Here is a 14,029-nt window from a genome sequence, read left to right on the forward strand (position 1 = left end):
CATGATATTTGATTATACTCTCGGGAATGCCAAGTAATGGCCGTCTAAGGTTTTTATGCCTATAAGTAAAGTTACGCGCAACTTTGCAAGTTAAAGGGGCTAAAAGTGTCAATACGTTTAATTACACCTCTGAATGACCTTTTAGCGAACCCGAAGCATCGTGATGTTTAATAATACTTTCAAGAATGCCTAATATGGATTAGATGAGGCTTCAATGCTATTAAATGATGAGATGCGCAAGTTTGCGCAATAGAGGGACCTAAAGCGTCGACTTTTGAATCTACGCCTTTCGGTGACCATTTAAGTGAACGGGAGCATAGTAATATTTAAACATATGCTTGGGAATGCTTATTATGGGCCATGGAAGGCTTGGATGTCATTAAACGACATTCCACGCTACTTTGCACAATTAAGGGACTAATTGCGTCAAACGGCAAAAGTATGTCAATTCGTAGGATATCGGACCTTCCGGAATATGGCCATGAGTTAAACATACCCTATTTATTCTTTATATAGCTTAGATATAGGCTTAGAGGTGTTTGGTGCATAAAATAAACTTTTACGTCATGCAGGGACTAAAAGTGTCAAAAAGTGCACACGTTTGCATTTTCGCGCATATCTTGCATTCTGAATATATCCGGACACCCAAAAATTTATGTAAGCACTAAAATATTTTATTTTAGTGTTTGGATTGATAAAATTCCATTCGTCGCGTAGTTTGGATCGTTTTTCGCGTCCGTCCGTGTTTCATCGTAATTAGACGAACAACGTGACCGTACGGCCAAAAGAACCGACATCCGACATGTTTATGAGCATGTTTCATGTCCCCTATATTTAGGCATCATGTTAGAGCCTTCAACTGAGGTTAACAGGCCTTAGATGAGTCAGAAACACATTATTATGCAAGCAGGGACCCAAACTGCACTTTTGAAAGTTTGTTTGAGCTGTGCAGGCCGTAGGCTACGCCCCCTGCAGCGTAGCCTACGCCCAGGTCTGGGCAGATTCATATTTTCAGCATTTTTGTCATTTTTCAAGGGCTTTTAGGTAAAATTCTCAATACCATGAGCTGGTTTTCAACACCCATTGTATTTAGAAACCATGGGCACACATGGAGGGCTAAGATTGAAGCACGGGTTACGAGAAACGATCCTAACGGTTCTTGAAATCCTATATAAACCCACTTGATCTTGGCTTTCATTCACACCTTGATCTAAATTGTTCTAAGTTGGGGCCCTTGTGCTTCATACCTGAACATCCAAGATCAATTCCCTCCTTGCTTGGACCCTTTGTAAGTGTCCTTTCGTGCTTAGTTTAATTTTTAGCAGTTACAACTGAAAGTCAAGCATTTTCGATAAACGTTTTGACTTTTAAACGGTTAAGCCATTGTTCGCAACGAACATGGCTACGTGACCGTAATTAGGTAGGTGTTAAACCCTCAAATGGGCACCTCCTAATTACCACGTTTACTTAGTTAAATTGTCGGGTCAAATAAAAGTCAAACGGGTTAGTTTTAAATAAAATACATAACTATTAATATAAAAGTCATAAAATCAGTTTTCTCACTTTAATAACTTGGTAAATATTATTTGAACATGCCTAAGCATGATTCAACCCGACAATTCTAAGTATAGGCTCGGTTCGGAACCGAAAGTCGCAAAAGTTGACTTTTGCTTTGACTTTCAATTCTGACCCGATTTAGCTTAGTTTAGATATGCCTTAGGATTCTATTAGGAACATATTATAGGTTAGTATAACCCTCCGAGGTTATACAACTTGGTTCCATAGAAATCCTAATTCATGCTTGTTTCCGTTAAATGCCTAAATGTTGACCGTTATGCCCTTTTGACCTTAAAACGATATTTTTGAAAATGTGAGAGGATATAAACCTTCACTACTGAATTATAAACTTGTCCCTAAAATTTGACATCAGTTTGAGGTCTATATTAGGAGTTATGCTCATTAGCGTAAATGAAAAGCTTTTTATTAATTAAACGACATAATTAGCGTATAGCCTATCTAAACCCAATTTTTGATACCAAACTTTTTACCTACTGATATAAAATAATATTTTGGGATTTTTGGAGATTTTTATTTATTTTTAGGCTGAGCATAACATAGGGTTCTAAGCTTGATTCGGTAGTTGTCGGTTTTACCCTTTTGGGCTATAAAATGAGTTTTACAAATCCTTTTGATGCCAAACCTTTTTCTACTGATCTAATATGATAAATAAAATATTTTGAGCCTTCTAGAATAATAAAAACATCAGCTTCCCTTTGAAAACCCGGAAATGGCTCCAAATCGCCTTTTTAAGCGTTTTTAACGCATAGTATGTATCAAAACTATTTTAAACATATAAGGGTTGATACCTACTGATATATTCAGTAAATTTTTATATTTTAACAGTAAGGAAAAGTTTTAAACTCAGGTTTTCAGTTTTGACCTTTTAAGCCTATGTGAAGTTACCAAAATGCCCCTACGGTGCATAGTATGGTTATAATTAATAAATTTCACATATATATGATACCCTACTGTTATAACTTATTAAATTAAGTATATTTACTGATTAAATCAGACCTGTAACTCAAAATAATATTCAATCTCTTTTATAACCTTTAAAATGACCAAAATACCCCTATGGGGCATAAAAAGGTCTTAAACTCGTTTAGGGCATAATGGAAGGTATCCTACTGATATCACAACATATTCAAGGCATATTGACTTAGGAAACCTGTTCATGACTCTTTTGGTTACCCGTTACGCACTTTTCACGTTCGGATCGGCTTATGTAACTAGTTTGCATAAATTAGCCGAAACGGGTTAAACCTTATCATTTTTATCTCAAATTCCAGAATGTGTTTAGTTTACCCTTATTACACAAGTATACAAGCTTGTCGGGTCCAAACCACATTCTAATCCGATCTTCGCATAATTATGCGTATTGAACCGTATCCTCCTTTAAAAACTAACCGGTCTAAGCTTAGGCTTAATTAAAGACCCGTTAGGAATCTAATAGGTTATTAAAAACCTTCGTTCCAGATTTAGAAGCCCAGTAAAAGCTATCTGTACTTGCTTGGTGGTATACGGCTGGGATAAATTGTATAAATTTGCTCAGGTAAATACTTTTAACTTATTTTCCCTTATACGGGCTTGGGGTACGGTATATAAAATACCGCTTGGTCGGGCATTTGACCTTAATCGATTAGTGGTTAAGTATTATCAAGATGACTCGTTTAAAAATTTGTTTTGTTTGTTTAACTCCTTTGGGAGTTTAATGACCATGTCCCGGATATCCTTGGCATCATTCATGAAATGACCACGACCTAAGCACGGGGTGTAGGCGTACACCTGACAGCTGCATATGTAAAAACTGGTATCCCACTTAAAGGAATAACCTTGTGGGCATTATACCTGTGGTGTGTCTAATAGTCTTTAACCCGGCATGATCCGGGCAACTGAACGCATAACAAACATGTAATTCTTTACAAGTATTATATTCAAATAATTATCCCAAGTTATAAAAATCTTTTGTGCCGTTTGCACTCAAATCAATTTTCTTAAACATTTTCAAAATGAGTCAGTTAAATTGTATTTACCAGTGAAAACTGACGTATTTTCCAAAAAGGCTAAGTGCAGGTACTAATCGGAATAGGCTGGCTACTCCTAGCATCAATAAAGAGTCTCGCAAGCTTAAGATGCCTAAAGTCTGTTGAACAATGTTTCATTTATCTTTGATCCGCCTGTGGATCCTTTACTTTCCGTTGTAATACTTTGATATTACTTTATATCGGATTGTAATATATTTATCTTTTGCTTCCGCTGTGCATTTGAATTGTGTTGTTTGACTATGACGATATCAACTACGTCACTATACCCCCACCGGGCCCACCGGTGACATGTGGAAAATAGGGGTGTGACAAAAACCATGTGTATTACAGAGATTAAATAAATAATTTTGTATATTAAATACTAAAAACGTCGTATCTTTAAAAAACTCGTGTATAGTTGGGTTGAAAAATCTACCAAATAATAAAAAAATTATATCCTAAATAAATGCAATTTTGTATATTAAATACTAAAAACATCGTATCTTTAAAAAAACCCGTGTATAGTCGGGTTGAAAAATCTACCAAATAATAAAAAAAATATATATCTTTAAAAACCCTGCGTTTTATACGACTTGAATAAATATAATTTTATATACCAAATAATAAAAAAAAAAGTTATATTTTTAATAAATTAGGATAACATTTAATATTAATTTATTATTTATATATTTAATATAAGATAAGTATATAAGAGAGGTATTTGTTTTAAAATATATTAAATTAACTATTTAGATTTGAGGATAATATTTTATTAAAGTATGATAAGATTTAATATTAATTTATTATTTATTAACTTAATGAGATAAATATAGATTTGAGGATACCTTCAATGAATAACACGTGTCCAAAAGTTGGTTTCTTTTATTATAGTAGTTAGAAGTTAGAATAGATATCTTAAAAGTGTTTAAAACTTATATATATCTTTATATCTTAAAAGTGTTTAAAACTTATTTATATCTTAGAAGTGATGCATTTGCAACGATGACAATCTATCTACTATAATAAAAGAAACCAAGTTTTGGACACGTGTCATTCATAGAAGGTATTCTCAAAATTATACTTATTTTATATTAACTAAATACATAAATAATAAATTAATATTAAATTTTATCATGCTTTAATAAAATATTATCCTCAAATCTAAATTGTTAATTTAATATATTTTTAAAACAAATACCTCTCTTTCCTACTTATCTTATATTAAATATATAAATAATAAATTAATATTAAATGTTATCTTAATTTATTAAAAATATAATTTTTTATTAATTGGTATAAAAAATTATATTTATTCAACTCGTGTAAAACGCGGAGTTTTTAAAAATATAACTTTTTTTTATTATTTACTATACAAAGTTACATTTATATAACACGTGTAATACACGAAGTTTTTAAAGATATAACTTTTTATCATTTGCTATGTAAAATTAGATTTATTCAACACGTGTAATACACAGGGTTTTTAAGGATACAATTTTTTTATTATTTGGTAGATTTTTCAACCCGACTATACACGAGTTTTTTAAAGATACGACGTTTTTAGTATTTAATATACAAAATTACATTTATTTAATATGTGTAATACACATGGTTTTGGTTTTTAAAAATATAACTCTTTTTAGATCTATTCAATACGTGTAACATACGGGGTTTTTAAGGATGCAATATTTTTATTATTTGATAGATTTATTCAACCCGATTATACACGGGTTTTTTAAAGATACGACGTTTTTAGTATTTAGTATACAAAATTACATTTATTTAATCTATTTAATACACATGGTTTTTAAAGATATAACTATTTTTTATTATTTGATATATAAAATTACATTTATTTAACCCGTACAATATACGAGGTTCATAAAGATATAACTTTTTATTATTTAATATATAAAATTACATTTATTTAACCCGTGTAATACACGGGGTTTTAACCTAGTTCTTTTATATATGGATTGGTGACATTGCTTTTTATATTATGCATATCGAACTTTTTCCATCTTTAATGATTTCACGTTTATTGTTCTCTTGAGTTAAATTTTTTACACATAAATTATTTAAAAGTGACCATTACCTACACATACAAAACCCAAATAGAGGAATAGTACCAGGCAGCTGCATGGCACTCGCCCATTGGATCAACACCTTTTATTGTTTTATATTCGTTCTAAAATTGCGGTTTTGTCCTTAATTTAAAATATCTTTTTGGTTTTGCCCCCACTTCAAAATAAAATTATGTTTTTGTCCCTCGCTCAAAATTACGATTTTGCCCTCCGTTCAAAATTATGATTTTATCCCCATATTACAATTATATTTTTGGCCCCAGTTCAAAATAAATTTTTGCTTTTCTCCCAAACTAAAACTGACGATTTTGTATTTTCGCCCCGTTTCAAAAACTATTATTTCATCTTCAGTTTAAAATTATGTTATTGCCCGGTTAAAAAAAGTATGATTTTGCCCCCCATATTCAAAATTACGATTTTGCCCTCAGTTCAAATTAAAAATATAGTTTTGTCTCCAGCTTAAAGTTACGATTTTGTCCTTAGTGCAAAATTATATTACGATTTTGTCTCTGGTTTAAATTTATGGTATTGTCATCACTTTAATTTTTGGCAAATTACGATTTTACCCAAGTCAACAAATACAACTTTGCCCTCAGTTCAAATTCCAGTATTGCTATCGTTTTAGTTTTTTTAGCAAAACTACAAAAGTTTTTTTTTTTAATTCATTGACTGGATTTAATTTTTTTTTCATGTCAATAAGCTGCCTAACACTCGCTCATTAATCCTGACAAACTACAGTTTTGCCCTGAGCTCAGAACTACGGTCTTGTCATCGTTTTAGTTTTTTTTCCTAACAAAACTATAATAGTGTTTTTTTTAATTGATTGAGAATTATTCGGCCATCGCCCCGCAACGCGGGCGGGGTATCAACTAGTTATATATGCATAAATCATGAAGTATATTCATTTTTCATTTTCTTTTTCTTAGAGGCTGTTTGGCAACTTCTGAATGGTTAAGTGCTGAACCAGTAAGAGTAAGAGGTTTAAACCATTAAGTGTTGAACAAGTAAGAGGTCTGAACCATTAAGAGTCAGTATATTGCCTAATCGTTCAGAGACAAACGTCTGACCAATCAGATTAGATGTGTTAACCATTCAGACTCAGTATAATATTTAACCACTCAAAGACAAATGACTGAACTATTTAGACATATGCTTACGAAACAAACACTCTGAACCATTAAAAGTTGAACCAATAAGATATCTGAACAATTAAGAGATTCGTTAAAAACTAAACAAATAGTATACATAAATTTGTCATTTTCTTTTTCTTAATATGCAATTAGTTAAATTGTTAAATTTGACTTTATATGTTGATGCGATCAGATTACAATTGTACAAATAATGTACAATAATCACCATGCAAAGCCATAACGTGTGTTCGTTTGTCCATTGGATTTGATGATTTAAATCATATATACTTTTTTAACAAATATTTTATGTAATTATTTTATAAAATATTATCATCGTTTTCTTTCTTAGAATTTATCATATATGATCAATTTAAAAACAGTGTTTATTTTTCTCTATGTGTGTACAACACATGAGACTATATCTTTTTTTAAATAATTGGCTTACTATTGACTAGTGTTATTATAAAAAATATTTGGCTTACTATTGACTATTGTTATTATAAAGATATTTGTGCGACGTATACTATCATTGAATTTTAACCATTAATATTATTTTATAGTCTAAAGATTTATTTTCATGACTAAATACAAACTTAATTTATAAGGAAGCTCTATGCAATACAGCTTGTTTCCCACATACCCAACTTTCGAATTCTAAAATAATCCAAATGAATATAAGATTCTTGTGAACTTATATGAATTTACTACTTTTAATTTTTTAGATTGCCTTCTGAAAATTTTATTTGTTTTATCTAATCTCACTATTAACATTGTATTGTTGGAGTGAACTAAGTTTTTCAAAAACAGGTTCTCAAAATAACGATAAAAAGCTCTATTTTCCTCATAGGTTTTTTTGCAATATTCCATCATAAATTACTATAAATTAGTTAAGTACTACTAAGTAAATACCTGATTAACCAAGCGAGGCCAATTAGCGAACTCCTGATCTGAATAGTAAAAAATGGTAACAAAAATGACTATACTACTAATATAAAGGGGAGTTCCTTTTAAAGTGCATAATGCATTTGTACTTATTGTCTTATTGCTTTAAATATGATACACAGGACGATAATATATATAACATGTACATTATGCAGTTCCCATGGTTTTTAGCATATTATTGATTGTGAAACGAACGTTCCCTTACTATCATAAACATATATAATTATATACTATATAGATACAAGGGGATATTCAAGACAGAATTAGAGAAAGTTGCTAAACATGAAAAAGATTTTGCTGAGAATCATCGTGTCTTCATTACCTTTGCCTTTGATACCTTTGGTTCCCTTGCTCTTGAAGCTGTTGGGTTTTTGGATAGAGTGCAGAGGGTCGTGCATAGCAATTTCTTGACACAAAAGAATCAAAAATTTATTTTCGATAGAATTGGATTTGCTATTCAAAAGGGGGTTGTGGCGCAATTTGTTGTTGCGTTTACCTGTCATCCTTATGTAATTTTTCTATCATTAATTTTTATACAAATATATAGAACCAACTTCGAAAACATTGAGAATCGCATAAACATTTATATCTATTGTTTTAAATGCGATACGTAGTACGCTGTATAATCTCCCTTTTTTATCTCTATTACTAAATGTGATTATCTATTATTCACTACACTCATTTATAGTTTCTACATCAGATTAATTCTTTATTGATTTTAAGTTGATTCTTTATGGAACATATCCTCATAGACATAAGAAGTAAAATAAATTGTTTAAATTCATAACTTTTATATTGAAAAAGTAGGTTATTCTATTCACTGATCATGTAATAATTTGCACACGATCTATTTTATGAAAAAGGGGATTTGAATGGCATCAAAGTAAATGTGGGCAGTGGATATAATATTATACGAACATTATGGCCACCGGATACTCTGCATGTGCCTTAGCCTCAGAGGTTCAACTTCCCCAACTTGTCTCCCACAACCCCACCAACAAATATATTTAGTGTCAGAAATTTAGGTCATCAACATTCTTATTTTTTTAAGATCCATGTGTACTTGTATTTCTATTTTATGGATCTTGTATTCAAAAAACAAAACAAGACCAATCCTTACTTTGTTCAAGCAAAGCTCGGATTTTGTAAATTCAGTTGCTCGCGAACTGTTTTTGGTGTGGACTCGAGTTTAACACAAGGAAGATTCGGGTTTCGATTTGAATTGAATCAAAGTAAGATTCATGTTCGCACATGTAGGATCGGTTAAGGTAGAAAAGTTGATGAAAATAAGACCAATGAGTTAATAGGTTGTAACCCACCCAAAGATGTACTCAAATCAAAGGTGTTTACGGTCTAGTTAAATGGATGTTGACGAAAATTATAAGCCAAATCATTAGCTACGGTTTTAGGAAAAGAAAACCAAGCATGTTGAATTGGTTGATTGGCCATTTGGCTTGACCGATCAAACGAGCCAAACAATCCAGCTTAAAAATTTAAGCAGTTTTGTCTTTATTAGTGTTTTTTAATTGATGAAAATAATTGTTACCGATTATTACACATATATATTGGGGAATTTTGTAAACACATATAATCAGAGAGGCGTCACTCTCAGATCAGATTGTTTTGGTGGTCCTCCCGAATAATTCAATCGGATACAACTCTGATTAAGAAATCGAACAGCAGTATGTGTGTATGTGAAATTCGTGAAGAACCAAAGAATGACCAAAAAAACCCTGATTTCTAATTTAGGGATGATCACTAGTAACTGCCTCAAGGCAGCTATTTTATTTTAAAATTAAACTGCCTCCTAAAATGTCTTATATTTTTATCTAAAAGATTGTGACGATTTTAAGAAAATTAATTTTTCTAACGCATTTCCAAAACTATGACGATTTTTATTGACCCCAGCCAGGGGCTGCCACACCTTGGACCCTGCTCCCAGGGGCGCTGCCCCCGAACCCCTACCAAGAGGGCGTTGCCCTTTTGGAACCTCAATCGGGGCTCCACCCGAACACTTGGAATTATAACAACCCGAACAAGCACGCAATCCTAAACCTCCTAACTTGTTTGATATATATATTATAGTTCCTTTTGGTCACCAAGTCAATCCCGATTACACTAAAATATCTAACAATATACATAAGTTATGTTACACGTATACATACTAAAAAATATCTAACAATATACGTAAGTTATGTTACACGTATACATAAGTATATAACTGTACAAAAAGCCAAATAATAAAACGTTCAAGTTGGTTTTACTATACACAACAGATCCCAAGTTTCAAGATATATTCAACATACCGTCAAAACTGGTTTTCAAACTGTACCCAAAACCAGAATGGCAGAATCTATCTGGACTAGAGATGGGCATGATACCCGGTTCCAAACCCAACCTGGTAGAACCGACCAGTAACCGGTTCCAGTTCCTACCCGTCAGGGGCGAAAGATTTAAGGGGCGGGGAGGGGCGTTTCGGCCAGTAGTATTATATATGTACGTTTCGTATAGGATTTTGTAGGTATATACGTTTTCGATCCCCCCGGTTTTATAAAAAAAATTAGGTATATACGTTTTCGACCCCACGGTTTTAATTTTTTTATTTATATAGCCCAAATAAAATATTTAATTAGTCCAAATATTATAGCCCAAATCATTATATTTGGTAGAATACTAGAATGTATATTATATAACCCAAATCAAATCATTATATAGCCCAACTTAAAAGCCCACCCTATCCAATCTTCATAAGGTTAAAGGTTTGTGTTTTTTATCTTTAGTTCAATTTAGGGCTGCAATTTATGTGATTTATGTTGAAATTAGGGGTGAAATTGGTCCCAATTTTTGTCCTAAACTTGTTGAATCTTTCTGTAACTATGTCTAATTTTATTTGTTTAATCTTATTGTGATTTGATTTAGATAGAAACTAGAGTTTGAAATTTAAGGTGATTTGTTAACTTGTTTTGTTATTAGATTATGCTATGTGGAAGAATAAAATGATAACTTCTTTTTTAATGTTTTAGAATGTTTTTTATTTGATATTAATGTTTGACCCGACCCGACCCGAATCGAATCACCGACGTCCGACCCGAACATACACCTCAAAACTACGCGATAGAAATTTTTTTAGGTCCGTTATTTTCCGACCCCCCGAACTTTTTTTTCAAGCTTCGCCACTGCTACCCGTTGTATAGAAGAACTGGTTCCAGGTTCAAAAAACCCGTAGGTTCTTACCCGGTTCTACAGTTTATAAAAAAATTAGGGTCGTACCCGGTTCCTACCCGGAACTGGTTCCTCCGTAAAAAAAAAAAAAAAAAAAAAAAAAAAAAAAAAAAAAAAAAAAAAAAAAAAACTGGTTGTATTAAATTCTTACCTTTGTTGATTTTATTACCGTTGGAATCGATTCCTAGTCGTTGGAATTGATTCCTAGCCGTTGCAAACTGTCCATTTAATGCTTATTACAATTGGAATCGATTCCTAGTCGTTGGAATTGATTCCTAGCCGTTGCAAACTGTCCATTTAATGCTTATTACAATTGGAATCGATTCCTAGCCGTTGGAATCGATTCAAGTAAGTATAAATAGTGACCAAATTTCATTTGTTTTTCACACCATCTTCATCTACTTCTTGATTATTCTTCTACTCAATAATTTCTTTATTCATTTGATACTATGGCAACCAAGAATTCCAAAACCACCAACTCTCCATCCGTCAACAAGGGTCCTCAAGCCGCTCCATATGTCGTTGGGACACTCAAACATGATCACAATATGGATGTATGGTGCAATTTGGGATTTGGTGGAAATGCGTGACGGCTCGTAGAATGCAAACATTGTGGAGCTTTGTTAAGCAAGGACTCCAATTCAACTTTGACGAAACCTATAAAGAACAAATATTGCAAGGCTTTGAAAGATGTTACACCCGGTCAAGTGCAACTATCAAAGGATGGTTCAATATTTCGTTGCGATCACATGATAGCTCTGGATAGGATGGCTAAGTTGGTGAGTCAACAATCATCGCCGTTTGGACACTTCGACAACCCTCTTTTAAACTAAGGTTATTAGAGAGACTCTTCAACCACGCTACAAACATGTAAGTCGTCGCACTTTAAAACGTCATTGTTTAAATTTATGGGAAAATGCAAGAAAAGACTTAATTGAATTTTTTAAAAATTTAAAAACTAGTGTTAACTTAACTAGTGATGTGTGGTCGGCTCCACATGGTTTACCGAATCGTACATTTCTGTCACCGCTCATTGGGTTGATCCCGATACGTGGCAAATGATGAAGCGTACGATTACGTTTGACGAGTTTCCTTCTCCTCTTACCGGTGAAAATATTTTTAAAATTATAAATACCACAATCATTAAATATTGTTTAGAGGATAAAATATTTTCAGTATCATTTGATAATGCTTCAAACAACACAACGGCGATCGACAAATTAAAATTAAAGTACAAACCGGTTATTGATGGGGCTATTTATCACACAAAATGTGTTACATATATTATTAATTTAGTTGTGCAAACGGGGCTAGGAGATACTTTTGTTACGGATTTTATTAAAGCTTTTCGAAGAACGGGGCTACGGGATATGTTTATAATGTGTTGCACTGTAGCTTTGGAAAGTGTGTTTTCTCTTAGTGGCAGGGTATTGTTCATACGAAGAACATGACAAACACCGGAATCAATAGAGATGGCAATTTGCTTAAAGGATCATTTGGATGTCGTGGACCGTATTCAAGATAAGACAAGTCTAGAAGACGAAGTGGAATTAGAGAACAAGATAGTTGATGAAGAGGAGGATGAAGAAGTAGAAACTAATGATTAGGAAGACGATTGTACCGTAGTGGCACCACCAAAGCGAGCCGCAAGTCAGATGGACGCATCCACGGCAAGTAAACGGTCAAAGAAATAAACCAGCTACAATACAATATGTTTGTATTTTCTTTAATATGTTTGTATGTTTTTGAAAATTGTAGTATTTTATTCAATATAAGGATTTTTTTTTAAGAACCGATTCCACAATAACATTTCAACGATTTTAAGGACTTACCCGGTGGAACTGGTTCTTCAGAGAAACCGGTTCCAACCCTACCTGGGATCGGTTACTATCGGTTCCAGTATTAAAGCTCTAAACCCGGTTAGGAACTGGACCCGGTTCCTACAAGAACCGGTTCCCCATACTCTAACAAGAACCGGGTCCGGTTAGAAAACGGTTCCGGGTACAAAAAAAAACCCAATATGCCCATCTCCAATCTGGACCCGTTACCGGTTCACTTGCAATAGCCCTAAGCTTTAAACAATCATTTAAGGCCCCTAATTATTGATTAAGAAAACTATCAAAAACTAGGGCCGACAATTTTAAACACAGACATGATTACACGACACGAACCTACACGACCTTAACAGATTTCATGTATGATATTAACAGGTTTCGTATACTAATCAGGAAGACACGACAGATAATGTTAATTTTCATGTCTAAATTGGTAAAATACATGTTATATGTTAAATACCCGTTAATACATGTTATGATTTTTTATTAACTAACAAATAGGATATGGGATAGTGTAAGATAGTGTGTTAAGTACCTAGTTCCTAAACATTTGATTATTATAGCGGTAAATAGGTCTTAACATGTATTTTTGGTGGTTGAAAAAAATTGTGTTCATGTTTGAAAAAAAGGGCACGGTAAGTTATTGTGTCGTGTTCGTGTACAAGGTTTTGTGTCTTGGTATCGTATCATGCCGTGTATACATGATATGCTAGCCCTATGACATAAACCCGTTGATCTACCAAAACAAACGTTCTTGGCTATCATTAATTTGATGGCAATTTGCCTAAAGGATCATTTGGATGTCGTGGACCGTATTCAAGAAAAGACAACTCTAGAAGACGAAGTGGAATTAGAGAACAAGATAGTTGATGAAGAGGAGGATGAAGAAGTAGAAACTAATGATTCGGAAGACGATTGTACCGTAGTGGCACCACCAAAGCGAGCCGCAAGTCAAATGGACGCATCCACGGCAAGTAAACGGTCAAAGAAATAAACCGGCTACAATACAATATGTTTGTATTTTCTTTAATATGTTTTTATGTTTTTTAAAAGTATTTTATTCAATATAAGGAATTTTTTTAAGAACCGATTCCACAGTAACATTTCAACTATTTTAAGGACTTACCCGGTGGAACCGGTTCTTCAGAGAAACCGGTTCCAACCCTACCCGGGATCGCTTAGTATCGGTTCCAGTATTAAAGCTCTAAACCCGGTTAGGAACTGGACCCGGT

The sequence above is a fragment of the Helianthus annuus genome, chromosome 10, assembly GCF_002127325.2.
Source record: "Helianthus annuus cultivar XRQ/B chromosome 10, HanXRQr2.0-SUNRISE, whole genome shotgun sequence".
NCBI classification, from domain to species: Eukaryota; Viridiplantae; Streptophyta; class Magnoliopsida; order Asterales; family Asteraceae; genus Helianthus; species Helianthus annuus.